A 12,375-nucleotide genomic window follows, 5' to 3' on the forward strand; every position below is an offset into this window, starting at 1 on the left:
GGAAAGTTGTGTATTACTTAGCACCAAGTCATTTTTTTCATAAAAAATACATCATGGAAAACTAGTAAAAATTATTATAGAATATATGATAGCAAAGAATTTAATGGTTTTAATATATATGAGCTTTGCCAATCAATTAGCAAAACATAAGTGTACTAACAGGAGAATAGCCAAGGGCAGGACAGGAATTTCTAACAGAAGAAATACAAGGATATCAGAGACTCAGAAAGCATGTTAACTACACTAATATCTAATGTGTAGAAATTAAATAAACTATGTTAGATTATGTATATTACGATTAACAATTTTTAAAAAATCAATTTTGATATACCTTACATATACATTGAGAATAGATTTGCCAAGTAACTAAATATCATGGGCAAATTTAACTCTACCCTTTCTTGCATCTCACAAACAAACATAACAAATAAAAGTAATTTTAAAACGCCATATCAAGACCAAAAAAGAAAAAAAAAGAAAGGAAATGCCTAACTTGAATTGGAACAGAAGTTCATGGTTTTTTTTTTTTCTGGAGAGAAAATTAGCAGTATTTACCCAAATCCCTAACATTAAGCATTCCATTACCCTCCAAAAGTTACATTCCTAGAAATCTTCCTTAAGGAACTAATTGGGGATGAAGGCAAATATTTATCTAACAAGATATATTACAAAACATTGTTTATAATGGAGAAAAATGGAATTTAGTTAAATGACCCTCCACAGGGGGATGAAACAAATGATGATGAAGTCTACAATGGAGAGCACATATTCATTTATAACCACATCCTCAAAGCATTTTTAATTACATGAGTATATCTATGTATATCTATGTCTGTGTATGATATGATATATGTATGAAGCAGTATGAATGATATGATACAATTTTTGCAAGAGACTTCATTACATTAGGCAAAAAACAGTATAATACACGACATTTGAGGATGGGTCCCTTCATCATTGGTCTTGATGTTATAGTCAAAATGGCTGTTAGGTCCAGATGCTCCATTTTACCCATGTGCTTTCCAGGCATTCCTTTAACCACAGAACCTAATTGGTCTTTGCACATTTTACTCCTTGGTGATGAGGTAAGCACCTCTCTAGGAAACCAGCACCCACATGGGCCAGTCTCGTAGGCAAGTCCATCAATCATCACCATCAATCATGATTCCCATGCACTTGCTTTGACCTAGTGTTTAAAAATATTCTGGAGAAATGTGAATTTCTCCAGAAATCACCCAGAGAGATAACGAGCTAAGTAGTTTTGACATTAACTGATATCTACTTAAATTATTATTCATTGTTACTTAAATGAGAGTAATGAGGCCCAAATAGCATAAGGCATAGAACCAAAAGCAGTTTGAGAAGGTGACAAAGTAAAAAAAAAAATCTAAAAGCAAAACACAGCATCTTTGCTTTACTTCTATAAAATTGTGTCTCATTGTCAACAAATTGTGACAAGATACAATTTTGGTAAAGCTTCTGATGTTATTACATTTTCAGTCATTCATGAAAGCCAAGGTGCTCATTAGTGGGTATCATTTCATAAATGAGCACCATAATTTCTATAGCTCAATATTCAGCATGTAAATTGCACTAGTGCCCTGGCTGAAGAATGTAATATATCTGGTACCTTCAGTGTGAAATCATCCCGAACATTTTGGTATAACCCAAGCAGATTTTTCCTGGTATTTATATCCTCTAGAGCTCACATTTACTTGCTAAGAGTCAGTTGAGTGCCTACTATAAAAAGTAAAGTACTGTACTTCTCTATTACTGAACATCTTACCTTCCCCCAATCCACTTCTTAGAGGAGAGCAAATAAAGCCTTTTTAAAAATTTAACATTCTTAGGGGCATCTGGTTGGCTCAGATGGTAGAGCATGTAGCTCTTGATCTCAGAGTTGAAGGTTCAAGCCCCATGTCAGGTATAAAGATTACTTAAAAATAAGATCTTAAAAAATGTAACATTCTTAGTTTCATAAAAAAAAAAAAAACAAGGCACTATATTCAGGCAGATGTTGGAACATTTCCGCAACGAAAATCAATTGCCGCTCTGAATCAGAAAAAAATAAAAAACTTCTCTCCATTTAATTAGTAATTGCTCTGGATTTTTCTTCATTGGTCTTTATACGGAAAATGCTCTCACTGAGCTAATCTAATGCCAAGTCTGTGATGTAAGATGCTTTTATTGCTTTGACTTTGTAGTAATGTGAGGAAAGAACAGCTACTAATGAATTCTGAAAGAGGCAGTAAGTAAGCTTCCATAAACACAGATGATGTTCCTGATAAAATGGAAATGTGCTTACTCTGAAATCAGGTAAGGATGGTGGCACTTACGTTGTCAGGGGGCTGAGTCATACAGTTTCCTCTCCTTGAAAACCATCTTCCTATCCAGAGGCATAGAGGCCGTACCACATTTACAAAGCATCTACTGTGTGACAGGAATACTGGACGAGGAACTGACAGTGCAGACATGAAGAAGATCCCTATTCAGAAGAAGCCCTTGTAAAGCTAGAGGATGCTGTAAGACATTTTGATAATGAGATCATTATCTCATTATTGTGTCTTATAGAAACGAACAGATAGAACAGATATCTCTACCTGGGAAGGGCTTGAGACGTCTCTGCTGAGGTGCGGAAGAAACTGGGGAAAGGCAATGGAAAGAAATGGCATTTCAGGTTAATGGAATCACATGAGCAAAACCACCACTGAAAAGTTCTACCTGGTTAGAAAGTAAACGCTCTGCAAGACTCACTCAAAAGTAAATAGCAATGAAGCCAAAGACAATCTGATAATTGCTAACGGTGGATGGAAAAGCCTACGTGTGCCATCCTTGTTCTCTGTCAGCTGGATTTGCCTGCCTCTGTTGCTGAGTTCTCCCGGAGGGTTGGAAAGTCTTTCATGTGTATCAAATGTTTTTCTCCACGTTTCCTTTCCCTCCTCTTTAGTCCTGAATTTTTGGGACAGTTGCGGGTTTAAGTTGCTCAATGGTGGTTTTTTTTTTCTGCTATCTTTGTTGGAGGTTGTGCCAAATACAGTTCTGCTGCTTCTTAATAATATTCTTAATCTCTATAGGCTTACAACAGAAAGTCTTTGGCTCTAGGCTGCAAGAAGAGAGAATGTAAAAGCAGCAAATAATACACAGAATGAAACCATTCATAATTGTTTAAAAAATGGGAAAGCTAGCAGCTGCTCAATTCCAATTATTTCTGTTATCTGCAGAATTTCTTACTGAAGGCAAGAATAATCACGGTACTCAGCAGCTTGGGAAATGCAGTTTTATATAAAACACAGGCTCCATAAAACTGCGAAATTACAGGAAGTTTGGTTGTACTTGAATACAGGGAAAAACTGAGACCAGGGGAAAAACAGTGTCTGAGGTTGCCTCAAAATAGGAACATGTCCGGAGGGTTTTCAGTATTCACAGATACTCATTCATCCCTGCACTGTGTTTCTGAAGGTTTTATTAGCCCCACTTCATAGATGAGGAAACTAAAGCATTCAGCATGTTTAGTTCATACAACAATTCAGCAGCTGAAATCAAGAACAGAATTCTGATTTTCCAGTTCCCAGGCTCATGATTTATTCCCCTGTGTCACAGCTCTGTTTTTCCCACAGTGTGACCTACTAGATGGCAGCCACAGCTGAAGTCAATGCCTGAATATCCTTGTGTTATGGTTCTTAACTTACATAAACGTAATGTGATATTGCCATTTCCTCGATTAATATGGATGTGTTTCTGTTGGGAACATCTCTCTTTATCCATCTTCCAGGAATACTTTTCTAGCAAGATATAATGTTTGTAATCATGAAATTTCAGATGATGGAACACTCCCTCAAAAATTTATTGTTTGGGGCACCTGTGGCTCAGTTGGTTAAGCATCTGACCCTTGATTTCTGCTCAGGTCATCTCACAGTGTGTAGGTTCGGGCCCCATGTCGGGCTCTGTCTGCTTGGAATTCTGTCTCCCTCTCCCTGCCCCTCCCCGACTCCTTCTCTCTTAAAATAGACAAATAAACATTAAAAAAATTATTTTTCAATTTTCTATGGTAGATACTTGCCATCGCTGTCCTTTCATGGTTTCCCTCAGTGAATCCATGTCAGAGAGCTTGTTTGTTGTGTTTTTTCAGTAAATATAAGAGGATTCCTACTCAGCTTTTTCAAACACTCTACCTACTTCCTGATATTGGACTGTGTGTTTCATTCCCATGCCTCTCCTTTCTGTCCACGCACTAACATTTTTCCCACCCATCCCAAACCCATGCATCTCTTCTTTTAGTCAAATAATCACATTTTAGTGCTTACCATGTGTAAGGCACTGTTGTGGATGCTATGAAGAAGATAAAGATTAAGCCACCAAATGACTTATTCCATAAGCTTACGGTATGATAGGTTAGTCAGGACATTCATTTATTAAATTTTTCACTCATTCCACAAAATTTTAATGAGCAGCTGGTACATAAGTCCTGTGCTAGATAATAGAGAACAAGATAAATGCTGCCTTTGTCCACCATAGACTCCTTGAATGAGTGAGGAGCTATTGCATTATTCCTCAACTGAAACAAGAAGAGTATTCAGTGAATACAGAGGAGCAACACCTCCTCAAGAGACAGAAAGGCTTCTTGAAAGAATTATCTGGTACCTGAAACATGACTATGAGTTAGCCAGGTAGAAGAAGAAAGGAGTGTTCTAGGAAGAAGAAACATAACGGTCCTCAAGAGGAAATAAGCTTAACACGTTTGAGAATCTCAACAAAGTTTAGTAAGATAACCTCAAGAGTGAGAAGAAGGGGACTGGTAAGAAATAGGCTCTGGTGGAAACGTGTGGTATGAATGGAAGCACCTTGTAGTGCAGACTGGTTAAGATATTAGAGCTCTTGAAACATCCTTGGGTGTTTGTTTTTAGAAGTTTCTGAGTCTCATGGTTGAGAAAAGAGATCAGTGGTTCTCCAAAGAGTCTTGGGACCAGCGGACTGAGTATCCCTGGAAACTTGTTAAATATCAAGTTTTTAACCACTGAATCGAAAACTGTGGCGGTGGGGACTCACTAACACAATATTTCACATGCCTTTTAGGCAATTCCATCTGAACTTGAACTTGCATGCCTCATGTTTGGGAACCACTAGATTAAAGAACAAGACTGGAAGAAAAGAGACAGGAGATTGTGGCAAAAACCTATGTAAGATTACACAGATAATTACAATGTGAGCCATACGATTCAGGTGTCATATAGCAGAGACACAGACCAACTGCCACATTTGTTTGGAGGAGCAGGTCAGGTCATTAACATGGGCTTTTTAGGGGATATGTCCTTTGAGCTGAACTTACAAATTTTAACACTTATTTACTATCCTATGCATCATTTTTTTCTAACTGTATTTCTGATTGTAGTTTTGAAAAAAAATTGTCACATTACTAGCTTTCTATAAATAATAACTATGGAACAATGCATCTACTTAGTGAATAATTTCTCACTGAGTATCGCATCACAAAAAAACTGTCCAGAATCAATTGACTCAAGCACTTGAATACAATTTTGATAAAATTCACCAAATAAAAAATGAATACTTCATGGATGATTTTTAATACTGAAACTCATTTTTTAATTGTTCATAAATAAGGGGAAATGGTGAGGAATACATTTATGATTCTTTCAAGGTGATATTTTAGCTTACAAAATTATAAATACGTAACACACATATGTACATCTATATATATGTACATATGTATATATATATATTATTCTTGTCTTCAGAATTTGCTGGATACTTATGTATGTTTGCTAGAGAAACTAACTGAAACATAACTTGAACATAGTATTGTGTCTGTTTCTGTTTTTCCTCCCTCCCTTCTTTCCTTCTCTCCTTTCTGTCTCTTTGAGCTCTGACCAATTAGATCACAAATCCTTAAGAGAAGCTAGTTTATTTTGACCATGTATTCCCAGAATTGGTGCAAAAGAATAATTAAAACTACATGCAATTGTTTTTGTGTATAGTCAAATGGAAACTGCAAAGTTTGCTTTTCTTCATGTTCACATATATTTTAGCCAGCCAAAATAGAATCTACTTTTTGCTTTTTATGCCATCAACCTAGCACTTATTTTAATAAACATTTCTGATATTTTTAATGGCTCATTATACTTAATTTGTTATAAGTAGCATTTGCAATATTTAATTCTACAAATAGTCATACTAAGGTTTTGGTGGGCCAAGTCAAAAAAAGCCCTGGAACTTAATTTTTGTATATGCATTTTTTTCAACTTAAATATTCTTGTACAAAATAAGGTCAGTGTAAGATAGTCCAAAAAATCCTGTAAGGATTAATAGTAAGAAAGCTGAACAAAGAATGAACTTTGCCAAGTCTTTTTAAAAGCCAGCTGTGTGCATCTGCTTGTTAGCGTGTAGCATTATTCTGAGCCGGGGATTCTGTACACTTCACAGTATACATGGACCATTTGTCCTGAGAACATATTTTGTGGCTGCCAGAACTAGATGGAGTTAGCCAGTTCCCGTGAGAGGAACGTGATGGTTCTGAAACAAAGGGGAGAAAACCGAAAACAGAGGACAATTCTCATTGTGAGGGTGGGAAATGAATTGGAAACACAAGAAAAAAATATGAATGGGGTCAGTTTAGCTACTTTCAAAACATTTCTTCCCCAAAACTTTTGAATTTCATGGTTATTAATAATGATAAAATATTGCAGTGTACTACTTTTATTTTGGTAAATACCTTGACAAATAACATGTTTAGGGCACTTTAAAAATAGTGTATGATATTTGAGGATATAGTATACCAGACTATACTCTAAAAAAAGATACTACTATTCAGTTTAAAATTTAACTTATAACTTCAAATTGCTTATTTATGCTACATATACAATCAAGCCTAGATTTTTTTTTTATTACATATTGGTTAGGATTGGGTTCAGACAATTCTGGCAAAACTAACAAGCACACAAACAATAACAGAAAACCCCAGCCAGCTGAGGCCTAGATAAATAAAAGCCTAGGTATGTAGTCTGAAGTAAGCAGGATATGGCTAGAGTGGCAGCTCCATCTGGGACCTCAGATTTCATTCAAGCTTCCCCTTGAGGAAGCCTCTGGAACTCATAAATATTCCAGACAACAGGATGGAAGAAGTAAGACGTAAGATAGCTTCTCCTCATATGAAAATACTTTCATGCCACCTGCTGCAGATGCATATCTTTTATATAGCTGCAGTCATACTACGCACGTAAGGCTGTGCTTTTTTATCCATAATGTTTTTCATATCCATTCTCAGCGTCCTTTCATACTCTTTTGAATGGGTGTCCCTAATTATTTAACTCGTTCCCTGTTGTTGGACATTCTTTGACTCTGTTTTGCTTCTGAAGGCAGTACCTTCACACAGAGAGTTGTTTCTTATGTGTTACTTTCAAATGGGTAAATCTTACAAAATGGGAATATTAGAACAATAGAGGCAAATGTTTTTATAGTATAGTACTTGGAACATACTACCAAATTATTTGTCAAAAAGATAGTGCTAATTTACTTTGCTATCAGCTAAGTATGAACTTTACCATTGTGAGTATGCTCTTGAAAACGTTAGATGGTACAGTTTTTTTTTTTTAATGTCTATTTTTGAGAGAGAGAGAAACAGAGTGTGAGTGGAGGAAGACAGAGAGAGAAAGAGAGAAGAAGACACAGACTCCAAAGCAGACTCCAGGCTCTGAGCTGTCAGCACAAAGCCCAATATGGGGCTTGAACCCACAAACCACAAGATCATGACCTGAGCTGGTCAGAGGTTTGACCAACTAAGCTATGCAGGTGTCCCTAGATGGTACAGTTTTTAATGGTCAATTTAATAGGTTAAAAATGGCACTACACCACTTTTTTTCTAATTCTATTTAATTCTATTATTGAAAGTGCAGGCTTTACAATATGTTCATGTACAAAATGCATTTTCTCCTAAAGGAATTGACTAATCATATTTTTTTACATAGTCATTGGAGCACCTTTTTTCCAATTTTCCAATAAATTTATATTTAAACATGCAACCTTTTTCATATTTGTTGTAAATATTTTTCTAGATATTTTTACCATTTAAAAATTTTACAGTAGGATAGAATTTTTATATAGATAAAGATTGATTATTCATTTTAGCGTTTCTTCTATTGTTTCTTTGCTTAGGAAACTTGGTATGTATCAGCTTACATTTTCACTAGCCCTTCCCTCAGACATTTGATGAATACTTAATTGTTTTTGGTCTGTGTCACTTTAGATCATATGGAATTTTGTTGTACAGGGTATAATGTGGATCAAATTACTTTATCTACTTGCTTTTGGATTAACTCAACAACCTTCAGAAAATGATTTAACTATTTTTGTCATTTTCTTATATTCATCATGCATTAAATGTTTATGTAGAATTGAATCTTTTGGGGGCTTTATGACTTCAGTTCTTCATGACTATTCACATATAAACACTTCACATCAATTAGAATTATTTAAATCATGTCCTCATTCATTCTTCATTCTTGAGCCATTCATTCATTCATTCAATAAGTATTAACTGAATGTCAATACGTATTAACTTCTTTGTAAGCTAATCCTAGGTATAAAGTTGTAGATAAGACTGTTCTGATTCTTGTAGAAGTTATGTATTTTCAGATGAGTAATCTAAGTATATAGATTACAATTCACAAGACATGACCGCGAGCAAGGAGGGTCATGACGTAGAAACTCAGCATTTACATATCAATTTTCATGTATTCTCTTTGAAAAAAAACATGTGTTATCATGAGAAAATGTCTGCATGGGTTACTACTCAGAGGATGAAACAGTAAGAACAATGATTGAAGAACAAAGCGCTTGTCTCACTGACAACTTGCAGGATGAGTATTTTCATTTTACTAATGAAGATGATGGATTTGGACTAATCAACCATGGACTCTTATTTCCAAGATGATTGGACTATTTTTCTTCATCATGGCCCATGACAATGACCCTTCTCCTACTGAAATGTGTCACATAGTCACTGTAGCCCTGATGGCAGCCGTGAAAGGTTTCTTCAGGGACCCCTCCAAAATATGGTTTTTTTCCCTGTGCTAATCCCTTCTAATCACTCATAATTTCTTGGACCTGGTCTACTTTGACTGCTGCCTCCTTATCATATTATAAACGGAAGTCCCTATAGTTTCATACAGACTACCTGGAAAAGGGGAAATTAAGGGTGATTGTTAGAAGTGAGGGGATGTGGTTGTTGCACAGTACCGTGTAGATTTACAGAATTTATTTCAAGCTTAGTGAGGAAATGAAGTATTTTTGCTTATTATCTTTGATGAGTACATCGTAGAACAAATATGCCAATAATAAATTCTTATTTTGTGAGTGAATTTTTATCTTAGGAAGTTACTATAGATAATCGGAAAATACTGCTAAACAGAAATGAAAAAATAGGATTTTCTGTAATTCAATTACTTAGGAAAACCATTGTGAATTATTTTTGGTGTATATACTTTCGAGTCTTCCCCCACATATGTGTAGTAATTGTTATACAGGTGTTTATAATTGCCAACAGCTCAAATCAAAATGAAACATAAACAGCCTTCCTTACCAGATATATGTATCTCCCGATTGTCATTTTAATGTCATCATATCATTTATTACTTGAAGGAAACAATTTACAGATATAGCCATTTTGTGCATTTTGAATAACTCCATAATGAAAATCTTATAAATAAATATTTGCATGCCTGTTAATACTACCTTAGAAAATACTCCTTGAAAAAAAAGGAAAAAAAATATTCCTAGAGATGGGATTTGTTCATTAGTATAGCACACATTTTACTGCTCTTAAAACATAAGACAGACCAAATGGTCCACTAAGAAAGTTGGGCCAATTATAATAATCCCAGGTGCCCTTCAGGATAGCATTTTGTTTAATCATTAAGAGTTTTTAAACAGTGGTAATTTATTTTTTAAATTTGCATGTATTTGATTAATATCAGGATGGAAGATACTCTCCTATGTTTTGGATGTCATTTTTCTACAAATCATAATAGAAATGTATTTAATGATTAATTTAAAAATAACTGACTCTTTCTATAATAATATCAATATTATACCTTGGCATATCCAGCAATTGGCAAATGTTTACTGGAGAAGGAATGAAAACATTTGCGTGAATATAGCTATGAATAGTAATATTACTGAAAAGCCATAGAACTGCTAGTTGGTGTTTGGGGGATGGCAGCAGGATAAAGAAATATCCGTCCAGCTAGGTATTATAGCATTTTCTGTCACACAGCTGGGTGGTATAGAGTTATGTAATTTAGCACAATACAACAAGTAGATGGGTTGGAGAAACTGTCTTAATGGAGAAGTCACAACAGATAGAGGAGAGATGGAAAGATGTGAAGAGAAAAATTAATGTGAAAAGAGAATTGTGACCAAATAAAAGAATTATGACATTGATTAGGTAGGTGAATTTTAGACTCTTGGGTGGATAACTCTAGTTATATACTCATGTCTTGGATGCCATTTAGTATTTTGGAGTGCTTTCCACAATGCAAGAATTTATAGGCAATGTAATATCCCAAGACTATTTCTGTGAATTTTATTCAAGACTATAACACTCATTTTCCTATTACACTTATATTTTTGAGACTAGCAGTTCTCTAAAATTACTCAGTAATCAACACTGCATGCAAATCAAGTGTCTTTCTTCTTATTCATGTTCACTGAGTATGGCACAAAGTTGTTTCTATAAGTGATCATCAGTAAGGTATAAAAACATAAAATGATTACAATTCTTAAAACTAACATTTAAGAGTACTTTTGGTTTTTAAGAATGATAGACTATCTAAATGATTATATATCATAGTAGATAATTATACGCCAATCCATATTAAGGAATGAATATATCAGTGTTAAAAATTATTGGCTTTTAGGGGTTCCTGGGTGGCTCAGTCAGTGAGCCTCCAGCTTCGGCTCAGGTCATGATCTAACGGTTCGAGAGCTTGAGCCCTGCATTGGGCTCTGTGCAGACAGCTTGGAGCTTGGAGCCTGCTTTGCATTCTGTGTCACCCTTTCCGTCTCTGCCCCTCCCCTGCTTGTGCTCTCTCTATCTCAAAAATAAGTAAATAACTTTAAAAAAAATAAAGATCTGGTCCAAAATGTTTTTAAAAAAATATTGGCTTTTGGATTCTATTTAATAATGACTGTTTAATGCATTTAATTATTCAATGGCAGTTTTCTTTGGAAGTATGTAATTGCTAATTCATTGAACCACTGCCTTTGTACAAAATGCAGCATTGTTAACTTTAAACTAAGAAAAAAATAAGAAACAGAAAATATACTTCTTGGGACTTCTCATTGGCCAGGTATATCTGCTAAACATCTAGGTGAGAAATATTTAAAATCACATGAGTGCATATCATAATATAAATATGCAGCTGCTAGCCCTTTATCTAAAAAAGGAGAATGCCTCTTTGGGAATAAAATGTTATAAATTCAAATCAGTTTATCCAATGTTCAATCTCACTTTTATTTTTATATCAGTGAACAGCAGTTTTTAGAGCAATGAGTCATTTTGCCCTTTTTTTTTAATCAATTCATCTTGATTCAAACAATACTTAACTTTAAAATCAAATGTAACAACAATGAGTTAATCACCTAATTTCACAGCTTTGGAGTGTCATTGTAACTACTGTATTGTAAATGATGGAAAATAATTGCATATGTTAAAAAAAATAAATTGTGTTATATTCCAAAAATAAATAAATAAAGTGTATCTCATTGAAGTTTTAAAGCTAACATTTAGTACAAAAATTATTAAACTCCATAAGACTATCAACTGGTCACTCTGTCTGCTAAAATTTTTCTTTAGGAATAACACCATTTCTTCCTAGGGACTCTGTAAGTGAGATAAGGCAGTAGAGATTTTTCCCCCCAATTCTGTTCTTGTGCTTATATAAAGTATCTAGATTTGCCACCTGTTTCATTTGAAATGCATTTCCATTTAGCTGTTGAGATAACCTGGATCAGTCTCAATCAGATAAGGGAGATGGAATTTTTAAAATGTTTATAGTAGTTATTTATGCTATTAAAGCAACTTTGCAATTTCAAAACTGTATTTCTAAGCTCAGTGCTGCAGCCACAGACCATGTCCTCAAGAAGGTCTCACCCTTATTGAACTGCTTGTCGGGCAGAGCTGCTAATTTGTCTCCCTTTGGACACCTGCAGGCTCTCAATGTAAAGAAAGGCCCTGTGTCAAGTGATGGGGTGGAGGTGTAAGGAGGGGGAAGGTCAGCTGTAGGGGACTCAGATTTATGCCAATTTGACTCCGTATGATGCATAAAATCTCAAAATTTCGCTGGCCTGGTAGACAAGCTATCT

Source organism: Suricata suricatta, chromosome 1 (genome assembly GCF_006229205.1).
Source record: "Suricata suricatta isolate VVHF042 chromosome 1, meerkat_22Aug2017_6uvM2_HiC, whole genome shotgun sequence".
Lineage (NCBI taxonomy): Eukaryota > Metazoa > Chordata > Mammalia > Carnivora > Herpestidae > Suricata > Suricata suricatta.